The sequence below is a fragment of the Hyperolius riggenbachi genome, chromosome 6, assembly GCF_040937935.1.
Source record: "Hyperolius riggenbachi isolate aHypRig1 chromosome 6, aHypRig1.pri, whole genome shotgun sequence".
NCBI lineage: Eukaryota > Metazoa > Chordata > Amphibia > Anura > Hyperoliidae > Hyperolius > Hyperolius riggenbachi.
In genome coordinates, this window is record NC_090651.1 from 390,173,509 (window position 1) to 390,200,845 (window position 27,337).

Below are 27,337 nucleotides of genomic sequence, written 5' to 3' on the forward strand. Positions count from 1 at the left end.
GTACACAGCGTGTGTGATGTGTATTGTGGAGCTGTGTGTGTGTACAATGTGTGTGTATTGAGCAGTGTGTGATGTGTATTGTGGAGCTGTGTGTAATGTGTGTGTATTGAGCAGTGTGTGATGTGTATTGTGGAGCTGTGTGTGTACACTGTGTGTGTATTGAGCAGTGTGTGATGTGTATTGTGGAGCTGTGTGTGTATTGAGCAGTGTGTGATGTGTATTGTGGAGCTGTGTGTGTATTGAGCAGTGTGTGATGTGTATTGTGGAGCTTTGTGTACAATGTGTGTGTATTGAGCAGTGTGTGATGTGTATCGTGGAGCTGTGTGTGTATTGAGCAGTGTGTGATGTGTATTGTGGAGCTTTGTGTACAATGTGTGTGTATTGAGCAGTGTGTGATGTGTATTGTGGAGCTGTGTGTACAATGTGTGTGTATTGAGCAGTGTGTGATGTGTATTGTGGAGCTGTGTGTGTGTAATGTGTGTGTATTGAGCAGTGTGCGATGTGTATTGTGTAGCTGTGTGTGTACTATGTGTGTGTATTGAGCAGTGTGTGATGTGTCACCCTCACACTCTGCCCCCCGCTGTCCCCGCTGTGGAATGGGAGGATTAGTCACAGTGGAAATGTACAGTACATGACACTGTAAAGGGGAACAAACAAGAATGACAAGAAGAATAAAGAATATTCAGACAGCACATTCCGGAGCTCATCAGTAATCCTAAAAAGGGCTGTAACTAGAACATGCATTCCAATGTATTGCTGCCATAGCGCCCCAGAACTGACAGCTAAACCTATGTAGGGATGAGGAGCACACATCCTGACGTCCTCTCCTGGGACAGATAGCGCATCAGACTAAACTCACAAGGGAGCTAAAGAAGTATATCACTGTCCACAATGCACACACCAGCATACGCTGTGTCCGTCCTGACAGTGGTCAGACGGAGGAAAAGGGGAGTGCACTGAATATAAGCAGGGCCGGCCCGCTCATGATGCGGTGTGAAACATTTTCCTCAGGCGGCAGATCTGGGGGGGCGGCACCCGCCTGTCCTTGGGTCCCCTCGCCTGGGTCCCCCGATCTGCGCTGCTCCTCCAGCGTTAAACCAGCTTGCATATGATTAAGAGGCAGTGGGCGGGGATGACTCACCTCTTCCGCGTTCCATCGTGTGCTCCACTGACGTCACTTCCGGCAACGCCGGCCACTGTATTGTAAGTGGAAGACCTTGCAGGAAGTGACGTCAGTGGAGCGCAGGATGGAATGCGGAAGAGGTGAGTGATTCCCCCGCCCGTTGCCTCTTCATCATATGCACGCTGGTTTAACGCTGGAGGAGGAGCGCAGATCAGGGGACCCAGGCGAGGGAGGGGGGGGGGTCCGACCCCCCTCCCCACCACTAGGCCCAATACCCCCTTTCTGCCCGCTACCCCTCCAGCTCAGCGGGCGGCCCCCACCCCACCCATGGCTGGGGGGGGAAGGCGGCAATTTTTTTTTTATTTTTTTCTAATTTTTCTAATTTTGCCTCAGGCGGCAAAAAGTCTAGGGCCAGCCCTGGTTATAAGACAAAGATACATAGATCCAGCTACATCACCTAAAGTTAGGACATTTAAATAAGTTATTAGGGAGGTGCTAAAAGGGGTGTGGTCAGAAAAATTGCAAAAAGCAGTTAACCCTTTGCACACTTAAAGGGAAATATTCCAAGAAATGCATTCACAGGAGTCACTCATCCAGGCACCACTGTTATCCCTGCAGATAAGTTACAAGCCTGGGTGTTCGTTACAAAAGAATGCGTTCCCTTGTGTAGTCACCTACACTGCACAGAAGTACCCAGGTATTCATAGGTGTCCTTACTCTGGCCCTGTAACATGCATAGTGCAGACATGCAAACATTCATTGCATCAAACCTATCTAGGGATTAGCAGCACACATCCACTGTCAGGACGGACACAGCGTATGCTGGTGTGTGCTTAGTGGAGATGAGTAGATTTCTTCAGCTCCCTTGTGAGTTTAGTCTGATGCACTATCTGTCCCAGGAGAGGATGTGTGCTCCTAATCCCTAGATAGGTTTAATGCATAATATCATTATATTATATACAATACCATACTATATAATATTCAATAATAATAATATTTATTTATTGTATTTATACAGCATATTACGCAACGCTATTATACTAACCTATATAATAATATAATTATTTTATATTATATACTATATATTATATCTCTATAATAATACTATATACTATACTATATATGCATTAATAATGATATAGGAGTTTGTATGTTCTCCCCGTGTCTGTGTGGGTTTCTTCTAGGCACTCTGGTTTCCTCTCACATCCCAAAAACATACAGATAAGTTAATTGGCTTCCTCCTAAAAATTGGCCCTAGACAACAATACATACACTACACGCTACAGACATACACATATGACTATGGTAGGATTAGAGTGTGAGCTCCTCTGAGGACAGTCAGTGACATGACTATGTACTCTGTAATGTGCTGCAGAAGATGTCAGTGCTATATAAATTCATAATAATATGGTAGGGCATTACACTATGACTATGGTAGGATTAGAGTGTGAGCCCCTCTGAGGACAGTCAGTGACATGGCTATGTACTCTGTAATGTGCTGCAGAAGATGTCAGTGCTATATAAATACATAATAATAATATGGTAGGACATTAGACTATGGCTATGGTAGGATTAGAGTGTGAGCTCCTCTAAGGACAGTCAGTGACATGACTATGTACTCTGTAATGTGCTGCAGGAGATGTCAGTGCTATATAAATACATAATAATAATAATATGGTAGGACATTAGACTATGACTATGGTGGGATTAGAGTGTGAGCTCCTCTGAGGACAGTCAGTGACATGGCTATGTACTCTGCACAGCGCTGCGTAATATGCCGGTGCTTTATAAATACTTAAAATAAATAAACATTCTAGGCTGGTTTCCTGAGAAGTGCTGAGTATATGGTGCGCTGTATGAAGTCAGCAGTAATTCTCCTAACATGCTCAGCTCACACATTCCCAGCACTATATTTAGACTTCTGGTTAATATGCTGCGAGTTTCAGCCTCAGGAAAGTGTTATGATAATAATAACATCCAGTTTACTTATTCCCCTCTTTAGCTGAAGTCAGTGAGGGGAGCGTCTTTCTTGTGGCGACAGCTGCAGCGCCGCTCTCATTCGCTCGCTCGGGCTAGCCTGTGCTCGCTAGAGAACTGAGGCCAATTATGGTCTAACTCAGGACCGAGGAATGAGCTGAATGGAAAATACACCCCAGTCATCTGCTGCGGTCAGAAGAGTAAAAAATACCCGACCGCTAAGGAGCTGCCAGTTCCTCTGCAATTACTGCGCACTGCTCACACTGTGCTGCAACAGGTTCAGCACAAACCATCTGCAATTACTGCTCACACTGTGCTGCAACAGGTTCAGTGCAAACCATCTGCAATTACTGCTCACACTGTGCTGCAACAGGTTCAGCACAAACCATCTGCAATTACTGCTCACACTGTGCTGCAACAGGTTCAGTGCAAACCATCTGCAATTACTGCTCACACTGTGCTGCAACAGGTTCTGTGCAAACCATCTGCAATTACTGCTCACACTGTGCTGCAACAGGTTCATTGCAAACCATCTGCAATTACTGCTCACACTGTGCTGCAACAGGTTCTGTGCAAACCATCTGCAATTACTGCTCACACTGTGCTGCAACAGGTTCTGTGCAAACCATCTGCAATTACTGCTCACACTGTGCTGCAACAGGTTCTGTGCAAACCATCTGCAATTACTGGTCACACTGTGCTGCAACAGGTTCAGCACAAACCATCTGCAATTACTGCTCACACTGTGCTGCAACAGGTTCAGTGCAAACCATCTGCAATTACTGCTCACACTGTGCTGCAACAGGTTCAGCACAAACCATCTGCAATTACTGCTCACACTGTGCTGCAACAGGTTCAGTGCAAACCATCTGCAATTACTGCTCACACTGTGCTGCAACAGGTTCTGTGCAAACCATCTGCAATTACTGCTCACACTGTGCTGCAACAGGTTCATTGCAAACCATCTGCAATTACTGCTCACACTGTGCTGCAACAGGTTCAGTGAAACCATCTGCAATTACTGCTCACACTGTGCTGCAACAGGTTCTGTGCAAACCATCTGCAATTACTGCTCACACTGTGCTGCAACAGGTTCATTGCAAACCATCTGCAATTACTGCTCACACTGTGCTGCAACAGGTTCAGCACAAACCATCTGCAATTACTGCTCACACTGTGCTGCAACAGGTTCTGTGCAAACCATCTGCAATTACTGCTCACACTGTGCTGCAACAGGTTCAGTGCAAACCATCTGCAATTACTGCTCACTGCTCACACTGTGCTGCAACAGGTTCAGCACAAACCATCTGCAATTACTGCTCACACTGTGCTGCAACAGGTTCAGTGCAAACCATCTGCAATTACTGCTCACTGTTCACACTGTGCTGCAACAGGTTCAGTGCAAACCATCTGCAGTTACTGCTCACAATGTGCTGCAACAGGTTCAGTGCAAACCATCTGCAATTACTGCTCACACTGTGCTGCAACAGGTTCAGCACAAACCATCTGCAATTACTGCTCACACTGTGCTGCAACAGGATCAGTGCAAACCATCTGCAATTACTGCTCACACTGTGCTGCAACAGGTTCAGCACAAACCATCTGCAATTACTGCTCACACTGTGCTGCAACAGGTTCAGCACAAACCATCTGCAATTACTGCTCACACTGTGCTGCAACAGGTTCAGCACAAACCATCTGCAATTACTGCTAACACTGTGCTGCAACAGGTTCAGCGCAAACCATCTGCAATTACTGCTCACAAATGTGCTGCAACAGGTTCAGCACAAACCATCTGCAATTACTGCTCATACTGTGCTGCAACAGGTTCAGTGCAAACCATCTGCAATTGCTGCTCACAATGTGCTGCAACAGGTTCAGTGCAAACCATCTGCAATTACTGCTCACACTGTGCTACAACAGGTTCAGTGCAAACCATCTGCAATTACTGCTCACACTGTGCTGCAACAGGTTCAGTGCAAACCATCTGCAATTACTGCTCACACTGTGCTGCAACAGGTTCAGTGCAAACCATCTGCAATTACTGCTCACACTGTGCTGCAACAGGTTCATTGCAAACCATCTGCAATTACTGCTCACACTGTGCTGCAACAGGTTCAGTGCAAACCATCTGCAATTACTGCTCACAATGTGCTGCAACAGGTTCAGTGCAAACCATCTGCAATTACTGCTCACACTGTGCTGCAACAGGTTCAGTGCAAACCATCTGCAACTACTGCTCACACTGTGCTGCAACAGGTTCAGCACAAACCATCTGCAATTACTGCTCACAATGTGCTGCAACAGGTTCAGTGCAAACCATCTGCAATTACTGCTCACACTGTGCTACAACAGGTTCAGCACAAACCATCTGCAATTACTGCTCACACTGTGCTGCAACAGGTTCAGCACAAACCATCTGCAATTACTGCTCACACTGTGCTGCAACAGGTTCATTGCAAACCATCTGCAATTACTGCTCACACTGTGCTGCAACAGGTTCAGTGCAAACCATCTGCAATTACTGCTCACAATGTGCTGCAACAGGTTCAGTGCAAACCATCTGCAATTACTGCTCACACTGTGCTGCAACAGGTTCAGTGCAAACCATCTGCAACTACTGCTCACACTGTGCTGCGACAGGTTCAGCACAAACCATCTGCAATTACTGCTCACACTGTGCTGCAACAGGTTCATTGCAAACCATCTGCAATTACTGCTCACACTGTGCTGCGACAGGTTCAGTGCAAACCATCTGCAATTACTGCTCACACTGTGCTGCAACAGGTTCAGCACAAACCATCTGCAATTACTGCTCACACTGTGCTGCAACAGGTTCAGTGCAAACCATCTGCAATTACTGCTCACACTGTGCTGCAACAGGTTCAGCACAAACCATCTGCAATTACTGCTCACAATGTGCTGCAACAGATTCAGTGGAACCATCTGCAATTACTGCTCACAATGTACTGCAACAGGTTCAGCACAAACCATCTGCAATTACTGCTCACTGTTCACACTGTGCTGCAACAGGTTCAGTGCAAACCATCTGCAATTACTGCTCACAATGTGCTGCAACAGGTTCAGCACAAACCATCTGCAATTACTGCTCACACCGTGCTGCAACAGGTTCAGTGCAAACCATCTGCAATTACTGCTCACACTGTGCTGCAACAGGTTCAGTGCAAACCATCTGCAATTACTGCTCACACTGTGCTGCAACAGGTTCAGTGCAAACCATCTGCAATTACTGCTCACGCTGTGCTGCAACAGGTTCAGCGCAAATCATCTGCAATTACTGCTCACACCGTGCTGCAACAGGTTCAGTGCAAACCATCTGCAATTACTGCTCACACTGTGCTGCAACAGGTTCAGTGCAAACCATCTGCAATTACTGCTCACACTGTGCTGCAACAGGTTCAGTGCAAACCATCTGCAATTACTGCTCACACTGTGCTGCAACAGGTTCAGTGCAAACCATCTGCAATCACTGCTCACACTGTGCTGCAACAGGTTCAGCACAAACCATCTGCAATTACTGCTCACACTGTGCTGCAACAGGTTCAGTGCAAACCATCTGCAATTACTGCTCACACTGTGCTGCAACAGGTTCAGTGCAAACCATCTGCAATTACTGCTCACAATGTGCTGCAACAGGTTCAGTGCAAACCATCTGCAATTACTGCTCACACTGTGCTGACACAGGTTCAGTGCAAACCATCTGCAATTACTGATCACACTGTGCTGCAACAGGTTCAGTGCAAACCATCTGCAATTACTGCTCACACTGTGCTGCAACAGGTTCAGTGCAAACCATCTGCAATTACTGCTCACACTGTGCTACAACAGGTTCAGCACAAACCATCTGCAATTACTGCTCACAATGTGCTGCAACAGGTTCAGTGCAAACCATCTGCAACTACTGCTCACACTGTGCTGCAACAGGTTCAGCACAAACCATCTGCAATTACTGCTCACAATGTACTGCAACAGGTTCTGTGCAAACCATCTGCAATTACTGCTCACACTGTGCTGTGACAGGTTCAGTGCAAACCATCTGCAATTACTGCTCACACTGTGCTGTGACAGGTTCAGTGCAAACCATCTGCAATTACTGCTCACACTGTGCTGCAACAGGTTCAGTGCAAACCATCTGCAATTACTGCTCACACTGTACTGCAACAGGTTCAGCAAAACCATCTGCAATTACTGCTCACAATGTGCTGCAACAGGTTCAGTGCAAACCATCTGCAATTACTGCTCACACTGTGCTGCAACAGGTTCATTGCAAACCATCTGCAATAACTGCTCACAATGTGCTGCAACAGGTTCAGTGCAAACCATCTGCAATTACTGCTCACACTGTGCTGCAACAGGTTCAGTGCAAACCATCTGCAATTACTGCTCACTGCTCACAAGGTGCTGCAACAGGTTCAGTGCAAACCATCTGCAATTACTGCTTACTGCTCACAAGGTGCTGCAACAGGTTCAGTGCAAACCATCTGCAATTACTGCTCACAAGGTGCTGCAACAGGTTCAGTGCAAACCATCTGCAATTACTGCTCACAATGTGCTGCAACAGGTTCTGTGCAAACCATCTGCAATTACTGCTCTCTGCTCACAATGTGCTGCAATAGGTTCAGTGCAAACCATCTGCAATTACTGCTCACACTGTGCTGCGACAGGTTCAGTGGAACTATCTGCAACTACTGCTCACAATGTGCTGCAACAGGTTCAGCACAAACCATCTGCAATTACTGCTTACTGCTCACAAGGTGCTGCAACAGGTTCAGTGCAAACCATCTGCAATTACTGCTCACAAGGTGCTGCAACAGGTTCAGTGCAAACCATCTGCAATTACTGCTCACAATGTGCTGCAACAGGTTCAGTGCAACCCATCTGCAATTACTGCTCTCTGCTCACAATGTGCTGCAATAGGTTCAGTGCAAACTATCTGCAATTACTGCTCACACTGTGCTGCGACAGGTTCAGTGGAACTATCTGCAACTACTGCTCACAATGTGCTGCAACAGGTTCAGCACAAACCATCTGCAATTACTGCTCACACTGTGCTGCAACAGGTTCAGTGCAAACCATCTGCAATTACTGCTCACACTGTGCTGCAACAGGTTCAGTGCAAACCGTCTGCAATTACTGCTCACTGCTCACAATGTGCTGCAACAGGTTCAGTGCAAACCATCTGCAATTACTGCTCACAATGTGCTGCAACAGGTTCAGTGCAAACCATCTGCAATTACTGCTCACTGCTCACACTGTGCTGCAACAGGTTCAGCGCAAACCATCTGCAATTACTGCTCACTGCTCACACTGTGCTGCAACAGGTTCAGCGCAAACCATCTGCAATTACTGCTCACTGCTCACACTGTGCTGCAACAGGTTCAGTGAAACCATCTGCAATTACTGCTCACTGCTCACACTGTGCTGCAACAGGTTCAGTGCAAACCATCTGCAATTACTGCTCACAATGTGCTGCAACAGGTTCAGTGAAACCATCTGCAATTACTGCTCACTGCTCACACTGTGCTGCAACAGGTTCAGTGCAAACCATCTGCAATTACTGCTCACACTGTGCTGCAACAGGTTCAGTGCAAACCATCTGCAATTACTGCTCACACTGTGCTGCAACAGGTTCAGTGAAACCATCTGCAATTACTGCTCACACTGTGCTGCAACAGGTTCAGCACAAACCATCTGCAATTACTGCTCACACTGTGCTGCAACAGGTTCAGTGCAAACCATCTGCAATTACTGCTCACAATGTGCTGCAACAGGTTCAGTGCAAACCATCTGCAACTACTGCTCACACTGTGCTGCAACAGGTTCAGTGCAAACCATCTGCAATTACTGCTCACACTGTGCTACAACAGGTTCAGCACAAACCATCTGCAATTACTGCTCACAATGTGCTGCAACAGGTTCAGTGCAAACCATCTGCAATTACTGCTCACTGCTCACAATTTGCTGCAAGTGCAACAGGTTCAGCCCAAACCATCTGCAATTACTGCTCACACTGTGCTGCAACAGGTTCAGTGCAAACCATCTGCAATTACTGCTCACACTGTGCTGCAACAGGTTCAGTGCAAACCATCTGCAATTACTGCTCACAATGTGCTGCGACAGGTTCAGTGCAAACCATCTGCAATTACTGCTCACAATGTGCTGCAACAGGTTCAGCACAAACCATCTGCAATTACTGCTCACAATGTGCTGCAACAGGTTCAGTGCAAACCATCTGCAATTACTGCTCACAATGTGCTGCAACAGGTTCAGTGCAAACCATCTGCAATTACTGCTCACTGCTCACACTGTGCTGCAACAGGTTCAGTGCAAACCATCTGCAATTACAGCTCACAATGTGCTGCAACAGGTTCAGTGCAAACCATCTGCAATTACTGCTCACACTGTGCTGCAACAGGTTCAGTGCAAACCATCTGCAATTAGGCCCGGTTCACATTAGCGGTTGCTATCCGGAATCGCCGTGCCGGAGCCGTGCCGGAGCCGGACCGCATGCGGACCGGACGAAACGGACGCACGGCATAGCAATGAAAGTCTATGCGACCGTTCACATGCGTCCGTTTCGTCCGGACCGGAGCCGGACCGGATCCGGACTCCGGCGTCCGTTCCAACATGCGCTATTTTTTGGTCCGGCTGGTCCGGCTGACGTATCCGGACCGGAGCCGGAATGTTGCATCCGGCCAATGGAAACCAATGAGAACCGGAGAGCGCACAACACACTGGCTATAAAAACCGGATGTTGTACCACACTTCCTATGCAGACTCTATGGTATGGTGGCCATTTTGGATGGGGACCACATGGCACCAGCGTTCACAGAGTGGAGCAGCAGTGACTTCATGCTGGAGCTCTTTGGCAGCAATATGGAGCAGGATCAGTCTGATAGCGAGGGGGTGAGGCCCTACACATCAGAAGACCTCATCCTACAGGTGCAGCAGGTACCAGCCCTGTGGGACAAGGGGGATGCGGACCACAGCAACATCAAAAAATGCAGAGGCCTGTGGAAAAAAATTGCCAAGCTGTATGTGGAGGACTTTGAGAACTTGAGCAAGAGACAGCAAGGCACAGAGGGTATGTTGACTAGAAGTTTTTTTTGGAGGGGGCTTGTGGTTTAAGCTTGTGATGTATTCAACTTTTGCTATGGATTTGTGTCACCCACGTGTTGCCCACCCACCCGTGGCCCACCCACCTGTTCCCCACCCACCTGTACCCCACCTGTGATGTATCCCACCCACCTGTACCCCACCTGTGATGTATCCCACCCACCTGTACCCCACCTGTGATGTATCCCACCCACCTGTACCCCACCTGTGATGTATCCCACCCACCTGTACCCCACCTGTGATGTATCCCACCCACCTGTACCCCACCTGTGATGTATCCCACCCACCTGTACCCCACCTGTGTTGTATCCCACCCACCTGTGATGTATCCCACCCACCTGTGTTGTATCCCACCCACCTGCGATGTACCCCACCTGTGTTGTATCCCACCCACCTCTACCCCACCTGTGATGTATCCCACCCACCTGTGTTGTATCCCACCCACCTGTACCCCACCTGTGATGTATCCCACCCACCTGTACCCCACCTGTGATGTATCCCACCCACCTGTACCCCACCTGTGATGTATCCCACCCACCTGTACCCCACCTGTGTTGTATCCCACCCACCTCTACCCCACCTGTGATGTATCCCACCCACCTGTGTTGTATCCCACCCACCTGTACCCCACCTGTGATGTATCCCACCCACCTGTACCCCACCTGTGTTGTATCCCACCCACCTGTGATGTATCCCACCCACCTGTGATGTATCCCACCCACCTGCGCTGTACCCCACCTGTGTTGTATCCCACCCACCTCTACCCCACCTGTGATGTATCCCACCCACCTGTGTTGTATCCCACCCACCTGTACCCCACCTGTGATGTATCCCACCCACCTGTACCCCACCTGTGATGTATCCCACCCACCTGTACCCCACCTGTGATGTATCCCACCCACCTGTACCCCACCTGTGTTGTATCCCACCCACCTCTACCCCACCTGTGATGTATCCCACCCACCTGTGTTGTATCCCACCCACCTGTACCCCACCTGTGATGTATCCCACCCACCTGTACCCCACCTGTGTTGTATCCCACCCACCTGCGATGTACCCCACCTGTGCACATAAAACATACACAATGACCAATTATTATACATCAATTTATTGTAAAAAATTAATACATTTAAAATCACTCAAACTTGAAACTCCAAAATAAACACATTTCAACAAAACATATTAAAAACCAAACATTCACCCTCGTCCAGGTGGTGTGGTAAAATAAAGTCTCAGTTGGTCCCTGTTCCGCAGTGACACTACCCTTGGCCTGGTTGCATACCTCCGCAGGGGCATTAGTGGAAGCACATTCGGGGGTTCCGGAGTCTCTCTTTCCTCCTGCCGCACAAAGTTGTGGAGGATGCATGCTGCCTTCACCACGACAACTGCGTTGCCCGGTTTCAGCAGCATGGGCGTGTGGAACACCCTCCACTTTGACACCAGGATCCCAAATGTGCACTCCACCATTCTCCTTGCACGGCTCAACCGAGCATTGAAGTGTAGCTGGCTGGCATCAAGTCCCCTGTCTGGGTACGGACGCATTACATGGTCGGACAGGGCGAAGGCCTCGTCCCCCACAAACACATAGGGGTAGGCCGGTGCCCTTGTCCCAGGCCAGGGTCTGTCACGGGGGAGACGCAGTCTGCCTTCCTCCATCAGCCGGCAAAGGGTCGTACGCTGGAAAATTCCAGAGTCATTGGAACTACCGTACGACCCCACATCCACGTACACAAACTTGTAGTCCGCATCTGCCACTGCCATTAGAACAATGCTGAAGTATTTTTTATAGTTGAAATAATGGCTGCCACTCCCCACGGGTTTCTGAATCCGGATGTGTTTCCCATCCAGTGCGCCAACACAATTAGGAAACTTGCACTCGGTCCAGAAGCCCTGGGCGATCTCCTCCCATTTCGTGGTGTCCGGCACAGGCATGTATCTGGCCCTCAGTCGCGTCCAAAGGATCCTCGAAGTCCTCACGACGATGCCTGCCACCGTGCTCTTCCCAATACGAAATGTGACATGTAGCGATGTATATGTTTGTCCAGTTGCAATGTACCTACAAGAGAAATAATCGAAATCAATTTTTCATGTCGTTACAGGAGAAAGGTACAAGACAAGGTGGCGCAATATACGGGATGCATATGTGAAATGGCTACGGAAGAAAAAACTTGCCGAACGAAGTGGCAGTGGCGGGGGAAGGCGACAAAAAGACTACCAATTTGCCAAGCAATTGTCTTTCATCAATGCAAGCCTGGAACCTAGACTGTAAGTACCACTACTGTGGGCAGGAACTGAGAGCTCATTTACCATGACTTCGGCCATGTATTGCTATGGCCTCAATTCCCATGGCTAGCGAACTTTTCTCACAAGCTTTATCAAATGTTGGGTAGAAACGGGTGATAAAGTGATTGCTAGTGTTTGCTAGCTCTGTGAATTGACGCCACATGCTGTTTGGCACACCAATAAATATTTTTTTTATCTACAGGACTGAAGACAATTTGGAGCAAGAGGAACCGACCCAGGAGGCACGGTTCAGCAGTGAGGAGAGCTTGGTGGATGATGACGTCGCCGATGTAACCTATTGCCCCGAGGCGAGGAGTAGGAGGAGGGAGTCCTTCATCACAACTCCGTCCTTTGATGATGACTTGGCAGAAGAGAGCTTGGATGTTGAGGTTGCAGGACCGAGTGTGGAAGAAGCTGAACCTCCACAATCGACCGCTATGGAAGCTCCAGGGGAACAAGAACAAAGTGAGGAGCACCGAGAGACTGCAGCACAACCAGCGCGCAGGGCAACCCCGACACAGGCCAGAGGACGGGAAGATGCTGCCACACCACCAGTGAGGACCACCACACCAGTGAGGCGTCGAGGTACCCTCCCCCCAACAAGGAGAGAGACAGAGTCCGAGATGTCCGGGGCTGTCTCCGGACTTCTCGGGATTCTTCAGAGCCACCAAACTCTCATAACCCGGCAGTTGCAAGATGAGGACAGGGGCCATATCATGGAGCAGTACAAGTCCCACATCACTACACTGCAATGTGAGCTCGACGCTGTACATGGGCACTACAGGGACGAGCTTAAAATGATGCATGAGATGCACAGAGGAGAAATCGACCAACTGCGTGCGCAGCATCATCAGTCGGTGGGCCAGCTGCAGAACATGATGCAGCAAATGCATCAACAAAGCAAGGAACTACTGAAATTGCAGGCACACCCGTGTTTTCACACTGTGATGTCTCTAATACCATATCTTGAAAAGGTGCCTTCACAAAACCTGATGGCGTGCCATTCCAATTTGCTGGAGGTGATTAAACAGCACATGGACACGCCATTATTGCAACCACCAATTTTTAGACCCCCACAACCAACAGCGGTGCCCACCTGGCAATCATCACAGATGTACACCGGCTACAGAGGCAGTCAATATGGGCCACCGCTGTCAGGGTCCAGCTCATCCACGACCAGCACCCAAGAGAGTCCAGATTTCCAGGCAGCAACTCCCACCTTTTCTAGTAGTGGTGCCGATACAATTTGAAAAAAAAAGTCAAATTGTTCCTGGACATGCTCCTCTGAATACCTCCGATCCTCGGAGGAAGGATACCATCACAGGGCTTTTTAACTTTTGGTTTTGCTGGACTTGAACTTTAGGGCCTGGTGTCCCCAAAAGACACTACCTGGGTCACAACCTTGTGCCTGTTGCACTGCACCTGTAGTCATGCACCTGTGCCTTTGATTCCTCTTGTTCCTTACTTTGTTGATCCTAATCACTTGCACAAGACCCTAGGAGCCATGGATGAAGGACACCTTGACTGGTCGGTGAGAGGCCTAGCCTTTTCACTGCCCTGTGTCCTTCATCCATGGCTCAGAGGGTCCTGTGCCAGTGGTTAGGTTTTTGAAGCACTTTAATATTAGGTACTGGTGTCCCCGAAAGACACTTGGGCAGCTATGCCCTGCAACTCTTCCAGCACAAAGTTGGTGGTTGGTGTTCCTTAAAACTGACCGGGCTATACCATTGATATGTTATTTTTTTGTCTTCCATGTTGGAAGAATGTTTCCATGTTGGAAAGTGGTTGTTTTTGCAATAAAAAAATTTGTTTTTACATACCTCAGTGTGATGAGTAGTTGTTCTTGTGGTGTGACTGCTCTCCTGAACGTGGTATCCTTCTTCCTAAGGTCATCCTTCACCATCTCCAAAAGGGTATCAAACCTGTCAGGAGATGTAAAGGAAGAAGCTGTAAAGTATGTTGTGGGACAAGGTGTTGGGTGGAGGATGGGGGAGGTGTGTTTACAGAGGTTTGGGAGTGTTGTGGAGGGTGGGGGTGTAGTGTATAGCTAGGTATACAGGGGTGTGGGGGTCAGGGTGGTGTGTTTAGCTAGGTATACAGGGATGAGGTGTTGTGGGGGTGAGGGTGGGGTGTTTAGGGATGGTGTGGGTTGGTGTATTTAGGCCTAGATACTTACAGGGGAATAGACATCCGAGTGTAGCTGTAGAACTTCTGTGGGTGTCGTCTGAGGTCCCGGTAGAGGGCCTGGAACTCTCCCTTCCTCTGCCTCCTGGCTAGTAGAGGGTGCACCCACCATCTCCTGCGAGGAGCACGCCTTCTCCCCACATAGTAGTAGGTAAACAACAGGAAGGAGAGAATTCCCAGGTAATAAGCGTAAAAAATGACTGGATCCATGGTCCCAACTGCTGTCTCTGTATCCAAGGATGGTTTCCACACGTCCAGCTGTCTCCAACAATGACCCCAGAGCTTCTGCTGACCTCCCAGAACCCCAGGTATTTATACAGGTTGTTATCTCTTTAAGAATCCGGATCCGGACCGCAACCGTGTTCATACCGCACGGAAACCGTATGCAACCGGACCGGATCCGGACCGGATCCGGACAGGAACCGTACGGTTCAGGTCCGATCCGGCTCCGGTGCGGTCCGGACATCCGGTGCGGTTTTTGCAAAACCGCAAGTGTGAACGGGGCCTGCCAGCTCACAATGTGCTGCAACAGGTTCAGTGCAAACCATCTGCAATTACTGCTCACACTGTGCTGCAACAGGTTCAGTGCAAACCATCTGCAATTACTGCTCACAATGTGCTGCAACAGGTTCAGTGCAAACCATCTGCAATTACTGCTCACAATGTGCTGCAACAGGTTCAGCACAAACCATCTGCAATTACTGCTCACAATGTGCTGCAACAGGTTCAGTGCAAACCATCTGCAATTACTGCTCACACTGTGCTGCAAGTGCAACAGGTTCATTGCAAACCATCTGCAATTACTGCTCACACTGTGCTGCAACAGGTTCAGTGCAAACCATCTGCAATTACTGCTCACAATGTGCTGCAACAGGTTCAGTGCAAACCATCTGCAATTACTGCTCACAATGTGCTGCAACAGGTTCAGCACAAACCATCTGCAATTACTGCTCACACTGTGCTGCAACAGGTTCAGTGCAAACCATCTGCAATTACAGCTCACAATGTGCTGCAACAGGTTCAGTGCAAACCATCTGCAATTACTGCTCACAATGTGCTGCAACAGGTTCAGTGCAAACCATCTGCAATTACTGCTCACAATGTGCTGCAACAGGTTCAGTGCAAACCATCTGCAATTACTGCTCACACTGTGCTGCAAGTGCAACAGGTTCATTGCAAACCATCTGCAATTACTGCTCACACTGTGCTGCAACAGGTTCAGTGCAAACCATCTGCAATTACTGCTCACAATGTGCTGCAACAGGTTCAGTGCAAACCATCTGCAATTACTGCTCACAATGTGCTGCAACAGGTTCAGCACAAACCATCTGCAATTACTGCTCACACTGTGCTGCAACAGGTTCAGTGCAAACCATCTGCAATTACAGCTCACAATGTGCTGCAACAGGTTCAGTGCAAACCATCTGCAATTACTGCTCACAATGTGCTGCAACAGGTTCAGTGCAAACCATCTGCAATTACTGCTCACAATGTGCTGCAACAGGTTCAGTGCAAACCATCTGCAATTACTGCTCGCAATGTGCTGCAACAGGTTCAGCACAAACCATCTGCAATTACTGCTCACACTGTGCTGCAACAGGTTCAGTGCAAACCATCTGCAATTACTGCTCACACTGTGCTGCAACAGGTTCATTGCAAACCATCTGCAATTACTGCTCACACTGTGCTGCAACAGGTTCAGTGCAAACCATCTGCAATTACTGCTCACAATGTGCTGCAACAGGTTCAGTGCAAACCATCTGCAATTACTGCTCACTGCTCACACTGTGCTGCAACAGGTTCAGTGCAAACCATCTGCAATTACAGCTCACAATGTGCTGCAACAGGTTCTGTGCAAACCATCTGCAATTACTGCTCACACTGTGCTGCAACAGGCTCAGTGCAAACCATCTGCAATTACTGCTCACTGCTCACACTGTGCTGCAACAGGTTCAGTGCAAACCATCTGCAATTACAGCTCACAATGTGCTGCGACAGGTTCAGTGAAACCATCTGCAATTACTGCTCACACTGTGCTGCAACAGGTTCAGCGCAAACCATCTGCAATTACTGCTCACTGCTCACCCTGTGCTGCAACAGGTTCAGTGAAACCATCTGCAATTACTGCTCACCCTGTGCTGCAACAGGTTCAGTAAAACCATCTGCAATTACTGCTCACAATGTGCTGCGACAGGTTCAGTGCAAACCATCTGCAATTACTGCTGACACTGTGCTGCAACAGGTTCAGTGCAAACCATCTGCAATTACTGCTCACTGCTCACAAGGTGCTGCAACAGGTTCAGTGAAACCATCTGCAATTACTGCTCACACTGTGCTGCAACAGGTTCAGCGCAAACCATCTGCAATTACTGCTCACTGCTCACCCTGTGCTGCAACAGGTTCAGTGAAACCATCTGCAATTTCTGCTCACAATGTGCTGCGACAGGTTCAGTGCAAACCATCTGCAATTACTGCTCACCCTGTGCTGCAACAGGTTCAGTGAAACCATCTGCAATTACTGCTCACAATGTGCTGCGACAGGTTCAGTGCAAACCATCTGCAATTACTGCTCACACTGTGCTGCAACAGGTTCAGCGCAAACCATCTGCAATTACTGCTCACTGCTCACACTGTGCTGCAACAGGTTCAGTGAAACCATCTGCAATTACTGCTGACACTGTGCTGCAACAGGTTCAGTGCAAACCATCTGCAATTACTGCTCACTGCTCACAAGGTGCTGCAACAGGTTCAGTGAAACCATCTGCAATTACTGCTCACACTGTGCTGCAACAGGTTCAGTGCAAACCATCTGCAATTACTGCTGACACTGTGCTGCAACAGGTTCAGTGCAAACCATCTGCAATTACTGCTCACTGCTCACAAGGTGCTGCAACAGGTTCAGTGAAACCATCTGCAATTACTGCTCACACTGTGCTGCAACAGGTTCAGCGCAAACCATCTGCAATTACTGCTCACTGCTCACCCTGTGCTGCAACAGGTTCAGTGAAACCATCTGCAATTTCTGCTCACAATGTGCTGCGACAGGTTCAGTGCAAACCATCTGCAATTACTGCTCACACTGTGCTGCAACAGGTTCAGTGAAACCATCTGCAATTTCTGCTCACAATGTGCTGCGACAGGTTCAGTGCAAACCATCTGCAATTACTGCTTACACTGTGCTGCAACAGGTTCAGCGCAAACTATCTGCAATTACTGCTCACTGCTCACACTGTGCTGCAACAGGTTCAGTGAAACCATCTGCAATTACTGCTCACAATGTGCTGCAACAGGTTCAGTGCAAACCATCTGCAATTACTGCTCACACTGTGCTGCAACAGGTTCAGTGCAAACCATCTGCAATTACTGCTCACAATGTGCTGCAACAGGTTCAGTGCAAACCATCTGCAATTACTGCTCACACTGTGCTGCAACAGGTTCAGCGCAAATCATCTGCAATTACAGCTCACTGCTCACAATGTGCTGCAACAGGTTCAGTGCAAACCATCTGCAATTACTGCTCACACTGTGCTGCAACAGGTTCAGTGCAAACCATCTGCAATTACTGCTCACAATGTGCTGCAACAGGTTCAGTGCAAACCATCTGCAATTACTGCTCACAATGTGCTGCAACAGGTTCAGTGCAAACCATCTGCAATTACTGCTCACACTGTGCTGCAACAGGTTCAGTGCAAACCATCTGCAATTACAGCTCACAATGTGCTGCAACAGGTTCTGTGCAAACCATCTGCAATTACTGCTCACACTGTGCTGCAACAGGCTCAGTGCAAACCATCTGCAATTACTGCTCACTGCTCACACTGTGCTGCAACAGGTTCAGTGCAAACCATCTGCAATTACAGCTCACAATGTGCTGCGACAGGTTCAGTGAAACCATCTGCAATTACTGCTCACACTGTGCTGCAACAGGTTCAGCGCAAACCATCTGCAATTACTGCTCACTGCTCACCCTGTGCTGCAACAGGTTCAGTGAAACCATCTGCAATTACTGCTCACCCTGTGCTGCAACAGGTTCAGTGAAACCATCTGCAATTACTGCTCACAATGTGCTGCGACAGGTTCAGTGCAAACCATCTGCAATTACTGCTGACACTGTGCTGTGACAGGTTCAGTGCAAACCATCTGCAATTACTGCTCACAATGTGCTGCAACAGGTTCAGTGCAAACCATCTGCAATTACTGCTCACAATGTGCTGCAACAGGTTCTGTGCAAACCATCTGCAATTACTGCTCACACTGTGCTGCAACAGGTTCAGTGCAAACCATCTGCAATTACTGCTCACAATGTGCTGCAACAGGTTCTGTGCAAACCATCTGCAATTACTGCTCACAATGTGCTGCGACAGGTTCAGTGCAAACCATCTGCAATTACTGCTCACACTGTGCTGCAACAGGTTCAGTGCAAACCATCTGCAATTACTGCTCACAATGTGCTGCAACAGGTTCTGTGCAAACCATCTGCAATTACTGCTCAGCCTGTGCTGCAACAGGTTCAGCACACACCATCTGCAATTACTGCTCACACTGTGCTGCAACAGGTTCTGTGCAAACCATCTGCAATTACTGCTCAGCCTGTGCTGCAACAGGTTCAGCACACACCATCTGCAATTACTGCTCACACTGTGCTGCAACAGGTTCTGTGCAAACCATCTGCAATTACTGCTCACACTGTGCTGCAACAGGTTCAGTGCAAACCATCTGCAGTTACTGCTCACAATGTGCTGCAACAGGTTTAGTACAAACCATCTGCAATTACTGCTCACACTGTGCTGCAACAGGTTCAGTGCAAACCATCTGCAGTTACTGCTCACAATGTGCTGCAACAGGTTCAGTACAAACCATCTGCAATTACTGCTCACAATGTGCTGCAACAGGTTCAGTACAAACCATCTGCAATTACTGCTCACAATGTGCTGCGACAGGTTCAGTGAAACCATCTGCAATTACTGCTCACCCTGTGCTGCAACAGGTTCAGTGCAAACCATCTGCAATTACTGCTCACAATGTGCTGCAACAGGTTCAGTGAAACCATCTGCAATTACTGCTCACTGCTCACACTGTGCTGCAACAGGTTCAGTGCAAACCATCTGCAATTACTGCTCACACTGTGCTGCAACAGGTTCAGTGCAAACCATCTGCAATTACTGCTCACACTGTGCTGCAACAGGTTCAGTGAAACCATCTGCAATTACTGCTCACACTGTGCTGCAACAGGTTCAGTGCAAACCATCTGCAATTACTGCTCACAATGTGCTGCAACAGGTTCAGTGCAAACCATCTGCAACTACTGCTCACACTGTGCTGCAACAGGTTCAGTGCAAACCATCTGCAATTACTGCTCACACTGTGCTGCAACAGGTTCAGTGCAAACCATCTGCAATTACTGCTCACACTGTGCTGCGTCAGGTTCAGTGCAAACCATCTGCAATTACTGCTCACACTGTGCTGCAACAGGTTCAGTGCAAACCATCTGCAATTACTGCTCACAATGTGCTGCAACAGGTTCAGTGCAAACCATCTGCAATTACTGCTCACTGCTCACAATTTGCTGCAAGTGCAACAGGTTCAGCCCAAACCATCTGCAATTACTGCTCACAATGTGCTGCAAGAGGTTCAGTGCAAACCATCTGCAATTACTGCTCACCCTGTGCTGCAACAGGTTCAGCCCAAACCATCTGCAATTACTGCTCACACTGTGCTGCAACAGGTTCAGTGCAAACCATCTGCAATTACTGCTCACAATGTGCTGCAACAGGTTCAGTGCAAACCATCTGCAATTACTGCTCACACTGTGCTGCAACAGGTTCAGTGAAACCATCTGCAATTACTGCTCACACTGTGCTGCAACAGGTTCTGTGCAAACCATCTGCAATTACTGCTCACAATGTGCTGCAACAGGTTCAGTGCAAACCATCTGCAATTACTGCTCACAATGTGCTGCAACAGGTTCAGTGCAAACCATCTGCAATTACTGCTCACACTGTGCTGAAACAGGTTCTGTGCAAACCATCTGCAATTACTGCTCACACTGTGCTGCAACAGGTTCAGTGCAAACCATCTGCAATTACTGCTCACAATGTGCTGCAACAGGTTCAGTGCAAACCATCTGCAACTACTGCTCACACTGTGCTGCAACAGGTTCAGTGCAAACCATCTGCAATTACTGCTCACACTGTGCTACAACAGGTTCAGCACAAACCATCTGCAATTACTGCTCACAATGTGCTGCAACAGGTTCAGTGCAAACCATCTGCAATCACTGCTCACACTGTGCTGCAACAGGGTCAGTGCAAACCATCTGCAATTACTGCTCACACTGTGCTGCAACAGGTTCAGTGCAAACCATCTGCAATTACTGCTCACAATGTGCTGCAACAGGTTCAGTGCAAACCATCTGCAATTACTGCTCACACTGTGCTGCAACAGGTTCAGTGCAAACCATCTGCAATTACTGCTCACACTGTGCTGCAACAGGTTCAGTGCAAACCATCTGCAATTACTGCTCACACTGTGCTGCAACAGGTTCAGTGCAACCCATCTGCAATTACTGCTCACACTGTGCTGCAACAGGTTCAGTGCAAACCATCTGCAATTACTGCTCACACTGTGCTGCAACAGGTTCAGTGCAAACCATCTGCAATTACTGCTCACAATGTGCTGCAACAGGTTCAGTGCAAACCATCTGCAATTACTGCTCACACTGTGCTGCAACAGGTTCAGTGCAAACCATCTGCAATTACTGCTCACACTGTGCTGCAACAGGTTCAGTGCAAACCATCTGCAATTACTGCTCACACTGTGCTGCAACAGGTTCAGTGCAAACCATCTGCAATTACTGCTCACACTGTGCTGCAACAGGTTCAGTGCAACCCATCTGCAATTACTGCTCACAATGTGCTGCAACAGGTTCAGCACAAACCATCTGCAATTACTGCTCACAATGTGCTGCAACAGGTTCAGTGCAAACCATCTGCAATCACTGCTCACACTGTGCTGCAACAGGTTCAGTGCAACCCATCTGCAATTACTGCTCACAATGTGCTGCAACAGGTTCAGTGCAAACCATCTGCAATTACTGCTCACAATGTGCTGCAACAGGTTCAGTGCAAACCATCTGCAATTACTGCTCACACTGTGCTGCAACAGGTTCAGTGCAAACCATCTGCAATTACTGCTCACACTGTGCTGCAACAGGTTCAGTGCAAACCATCTGCAATTACTGCTCACTGCTCACAATGTGCTGCAACAGGTTCAGTGCAAACCATCTGCAATTACTGCTCACACTGTGCTGCGACAGGTTCAGTGAAACTATCTGCAATTACTGCTCACGGTGTGCTGCAACAGGTTCAGCACAAACCATCTGCAATTACTGCTCACTGCTCACAATGTGCTGCAACAGGTTCAGCACAAACCATCTGCAATTACTGCTCACAATGTGCTGCAACAGGTTCAGTGCAAACCATCTGCAATTACTGCTCACAATGTGCTGCAACAGGTTCAGTGCAAACCATCTGCAATTACTGCTCACTGCTCACACTGTGCTGCAACAGGTTCAGTGCAAACCATCTGCAATTACAGCTCACAATGTGCTGCAACAGGTTCAGTGCAAACCATCTGCAATTACTGCTCACACTGTGCTGCAACAGGCTCAGTGCAAACCATCTGCAATTACTGCTCACTGCTCACACTGTGCTGCAACAGGTTCAGTGCAAACCATCTGCAATTACAGCTCACAATGTGCTGCGACAGGTTCAGCGCAAACCATCTGCAATTACTGCTCACTGCTCACCCTGTGCTGCAACAGGTTCAGTGAAACCATCTGCAATTACTGCTCACCCTGTGCTGCAACAGGTTCAGTGAAACCATCTGCAATCACTGCTCACACTGTGCTGCAACAGGTTCAGTGCAAACCATCTGCAATTACTGCTCACACTGTGCTGCAACAGGTTCAGTGCAAACCATCTGCAATTACTGCTCACAATGTGCTGCGACAGGTTCAGTGCAAACCATCTGCAATTACTGCTGACACTGTGCTGTGACAGGTTCAGTGCAAACCATCTGCAATTACTGCTCACACTGTGCTGCAACAGGTTCTGTGCAAACCATCTGCAATTACTGCTCACAATGTGCTGCAACAGGTTCTGTGCAAACCATCTGCAATTACTGCTCAGCCTGTGCTGCAACAGGTTCAGTGAAACCATCTGCAATTACTGCTCACCCTGTGCTGCAACAGGTTCAATGCAAACCATCTGCAATTACTGCTCACACTGTGCTGCAACAGGTTCAGTGCAAACCATCTGCAATTACTGCTCACAATGTGCTGCAACAGGTTCTGTGCAAACCATCTGCAATTACTGCTCACAATGTGCTGCAACAGGTTCAGTGCAAACCATCTGCAATTACTGCCCACTGCTCACACTGTGCTGCTACCGGTTCAGTGCGAACCATCTGCAATTACTGCTCACAATGTGCTGCAACAGGTTCAGTGCAAACCATCTGCAATTACTGCTCACTGCTCACACTGTGCTGCGACAGGTTCAGTGCAAACCATCTGCAATTACTGCTCACTGCTCACACTGTGCTGAATCATTTTTTACCGAAAACATATATAAATACACATTATAAATTTGCATTAAATGATTACAGAAATTAAACAGATTGATATGATAAAAGAATTAGGATTAAAAGTGAAAATAATAGCTAGTTATAGTCTGAGCAGTTTATAGAAATTAACATATCCTTTTGGGATTGTAAGTCCAAAACACAAGATATAATAGTCCAATTATGGAGAGTTCAGATCATTGATGTTATATGCTTAGGCTAGCAGGGACTCTCTGACAGCCTGTGTGTCCGGACATTTAACTCTTTCTCCGCTGGAGGGTGGAGATGGTCACCAGAGATGGGCAGTCTCTGCCACATGATCATCAGAGGGAGAAAGACAAATGGAATATCTGAAGTGATCATATTTCTGCGTCAGTTCAACACAATATCTGGAAAATGAGATCAAGCTCCTCTGTCAGTCCGTGTCTCCGTGGTCGTGGGCCTTGTGACTTGCCACAAGTTATTGCATATTAATGTGTCACGGGTCACTGAGAAGATGCGGGTGAAGACGGGGAGCACGAAGCCACAGACTGACAGACAAGCATGTTCCGGGGAAGGTGAGACGCTAATCTGCTATAGACATTGCAGGGGCTTCGCAAAGAATCCGCTAAATTGGGGGGATAACTTGGAGAAGGGTAGGCCGGCACTCAGAATGAACTGTGATGACAGTGTTGGCAGCTGTATTGATGGACTAACTCCAGCAAACACTACGTGCTCAAGACAAAAGTAGATACATGGCATCAACATATGGGAGGAGACAGTAGTGATGTCTGCCACTGTAGTTTAATATAAAAGCAGCAGGTGTACAGCAGTGACAAAAAAACGTCCATGAACAACATGTAGAAGATGTGGTACAAGATGTGGTACTTATCGTGCTTGTTGCTGGGTGTGGGAGGCACTGTGGGCGCCAGTGGGTGCACGGCCTTACGACCGTTTCGCTTGGGGTGAGCCTTTCTTCCTCGGAGGCCTAACGTGCACAAAATGCTGGAGAGAAGAGGCCATACAAATAGCCTACTTCCGTGTAGAGTCCCGCCCAGACACCCCATGACGTGGGGCTACTTGATTGGTCAGAGCAGACTGCGCATAGTAATGACAGCGCTGCACGCAAGTGTGCGCAGTCTAAATGCGCACTATAGCTGGAACGGGGGAGCGCAACCATGGCGACGCGCACCGCCCCCAAGTCGCGCGAGAGGCGGCATAGAAGTCAGCAGCCACTCAGAGACAGGGGGGCGGATGCGAGCACGCACACTGGTTGCCATGGAACCCCCATAACAACAACAGCCACAGTGTAAGATGGAATCCGCCCTCCGGTGCAGCAACAGAAACCACAGGGCGGAATCGCCCTGTAGCTATGGTCGCACTCGGGGGGCCAGAAGCCAATAAGGCTGTATGTGCCATATTAAATGCCGAAAGTTGGGTCTATTGACCCGACATAAGCTTATTAGCTATCGGCATACCTGCTCAAATGGGTGCTATATATGGCAACTGACAAGTAGTCCCAAGTGTAGGGTAAAGTGGGGAGGGAGAGAAAAGGGTGAAGGAAGGGGAAAGGTGAGGGGGAAAGAGTGACGGGGAGGTGAACGGGACACGGGTCCTAGGAGTAGAGACTCATCAAGAGCGGAGGTGGGAGAGCAAAACTGGAACTAGTAGACCCTTAGGGATAGTAACATGCTGGGGGTCAGTCCACCCATGCATAGATCACATGACCGCAGTGATTGAGGTGAACAAACTGATTGAAAAAGGGGCAGGAGAAATGTTAATATTACAATTATTGTATCATGCAAAAAAAGCAAAAATATCTCTACATGAAAAAGAGTAATTACCCTCTGTATACAAAAATCAGGATTATAGCGGTCATGTGAAAAACAGGCATAGGCGGAGGTAGCGGAGGGGGGGCACCTAGTAGGGACACCCTCAGGGTTCAAGATAGCAGGCCATGTCTACATAATCATTAAGGCCAAGAGGGCCCATAGCGTCTGTTTTGAAAATCCACTTAGATTCCAACCTGAGGAGCAATTTCTTCCTATTGCCTCCTCTGCGTGGAAGGATGCATTGATCCACACATGCAAATGACAAAAGACTTGGGTCAGAGCCATGGACAGTGGCCATGTGCTCTACCACTCTGGGGCATCCCTTGCCTTTCGGCAACAAACGGATATGCTCCAGAATCCTGTCTTTCACCATTCTGGTTGTCATACCAATGTAAAAACGTTGGCATGGACACCAAAGGGCATAAACGACATAGCTAGTCCTACAGGTGGCGAAAAACGGAACTTTAAACTGGATAGGACCTAATTGGTAGGATTTGCCGATCCTCATGTGTGGGCATGCTTTACATGCCCCACACCGATGGTTACCTGTGGTAGCTACATCGTCCAGCCAAGTGCGACGTGGATTTTCGCGAAAGTCGCTATGGACAAGAAGATCGCCAATAGTGGGTGCTCTTTTGAAAGTGACCAAGGGTTTTGATGGTAGGCATTCTTTAAGTACTGGATCTTGGAGTAAGATGGGCCAATTTTTGGTCATCGCCTTTTTGATTTCCCTCTCCATTGGTGAGAAGCCAAAAGTGAAGACCCCTGAAATATTCTTCGATCGCCTAGAGTTGTATCTCCTTGTGATCAGATCAGATCTGTCTTTTTTCAAGGCTTCGTTCATGGCGAGTTCAAGCTCATTGGCATCATAGCCCCTCATAAGCAGGCGAGATTTCAGCTCCATGGCCTGTTCAATGAAGTCGTCCAAACTGGCGTTGTTCCTGCGTAAACGCAGGAACTGGCCATATGGGAGGGACCTCATGACATGCCTAGGGTGATAACTGTCTGAGTGTAGGATTGTATTTGAGGCTGTCGGTTTGCGATAGCCTTTGGTTCTTACAACGCCATCCTGAATAATCAATTCAAGATCAAGGAAATGTATGCTTACCGCAGAGTATTCCATAGTAAATAACATGTTTACATTGTTAGTATTAATAAAGACCAAGAAACTAGACAACGATTCAACATCTCCCGACCAGAAGGCCAAGACATCGTCCACGTATCTAGACCACATCCTCAGGTTAGACCTGAATGGATTGTCTATAGCGTGGATGAACGTCTCCTCCCAGGCCCCAAGGAATAAATTAGCATAAGTGCAGGCGACAGGAGTCCCCATTGCGGTTCCGGAGACCTGCTGGTACCAGGTGTCGCCGAACATAAATGCATTGTGGGTTAAGATAAAAGCCAAACAGTCACACAGGTACTCATTGAAAAGGGGGTCTTTATCACCTCTGTCCAAAAACATTTTGACAGCTTTGAGACCCTCTGCATGTGGAATTCTGCTATAAAGGCTTGTGACGTCAATGGTAACCAACAGGTCTCCTTCACACCACAATGTGGACTCCAAGCCCTCCAAAACATCGAGGGTGTCACTGAGGTGGGATGGGATGTGGGAAAGGAGAGGTCTGAGGATGTGGTCCAGATACCCAGAAAGTCTTTCCGTGACCGATCCCAGGCCCGACACAATGGGCCGGCCCGGGGGATCGGTCAGGGACTTATGGATCTTTGGAAGATAATACCAAACCGGCTTGACTGGAAATTCGGGTAGAAGGTCCCTCGCTAATCTAGGAGTAAGAAAGCCTAGTTCAACTCCCTGTCTTAAAAGAGATCTCAGGGCAGACTGATATCCCACTGTGGGGTCTCCTTTAAGTGGTTTGTAAGTGGAGGTATCTGTGAGTTGGCGTAATGCCTCTTTCTTATAATCTACAGTTGACAGTATAACCACGGAACCCCCTTTGTCTGCCTTTCTAATGGTGAGGTCGGGACGGTTTCTCAACCACTTCAAAGCTTTAAGTTCGACAGGGGTGAGGTTGGATTGTGACTGAGGGTATTTCAGGGCTTTAATCTCTCTATCGACCTGTTGTTCAAAAATGTCAATGGCAGACCCAGCTAATGTAGGGAAAGGCATTGTGGATTTACAGGGTTGAAACTTCTTATGGTCATGTGGCGACACATCGGTCGGAACTGACTCAGTTAATAGTTC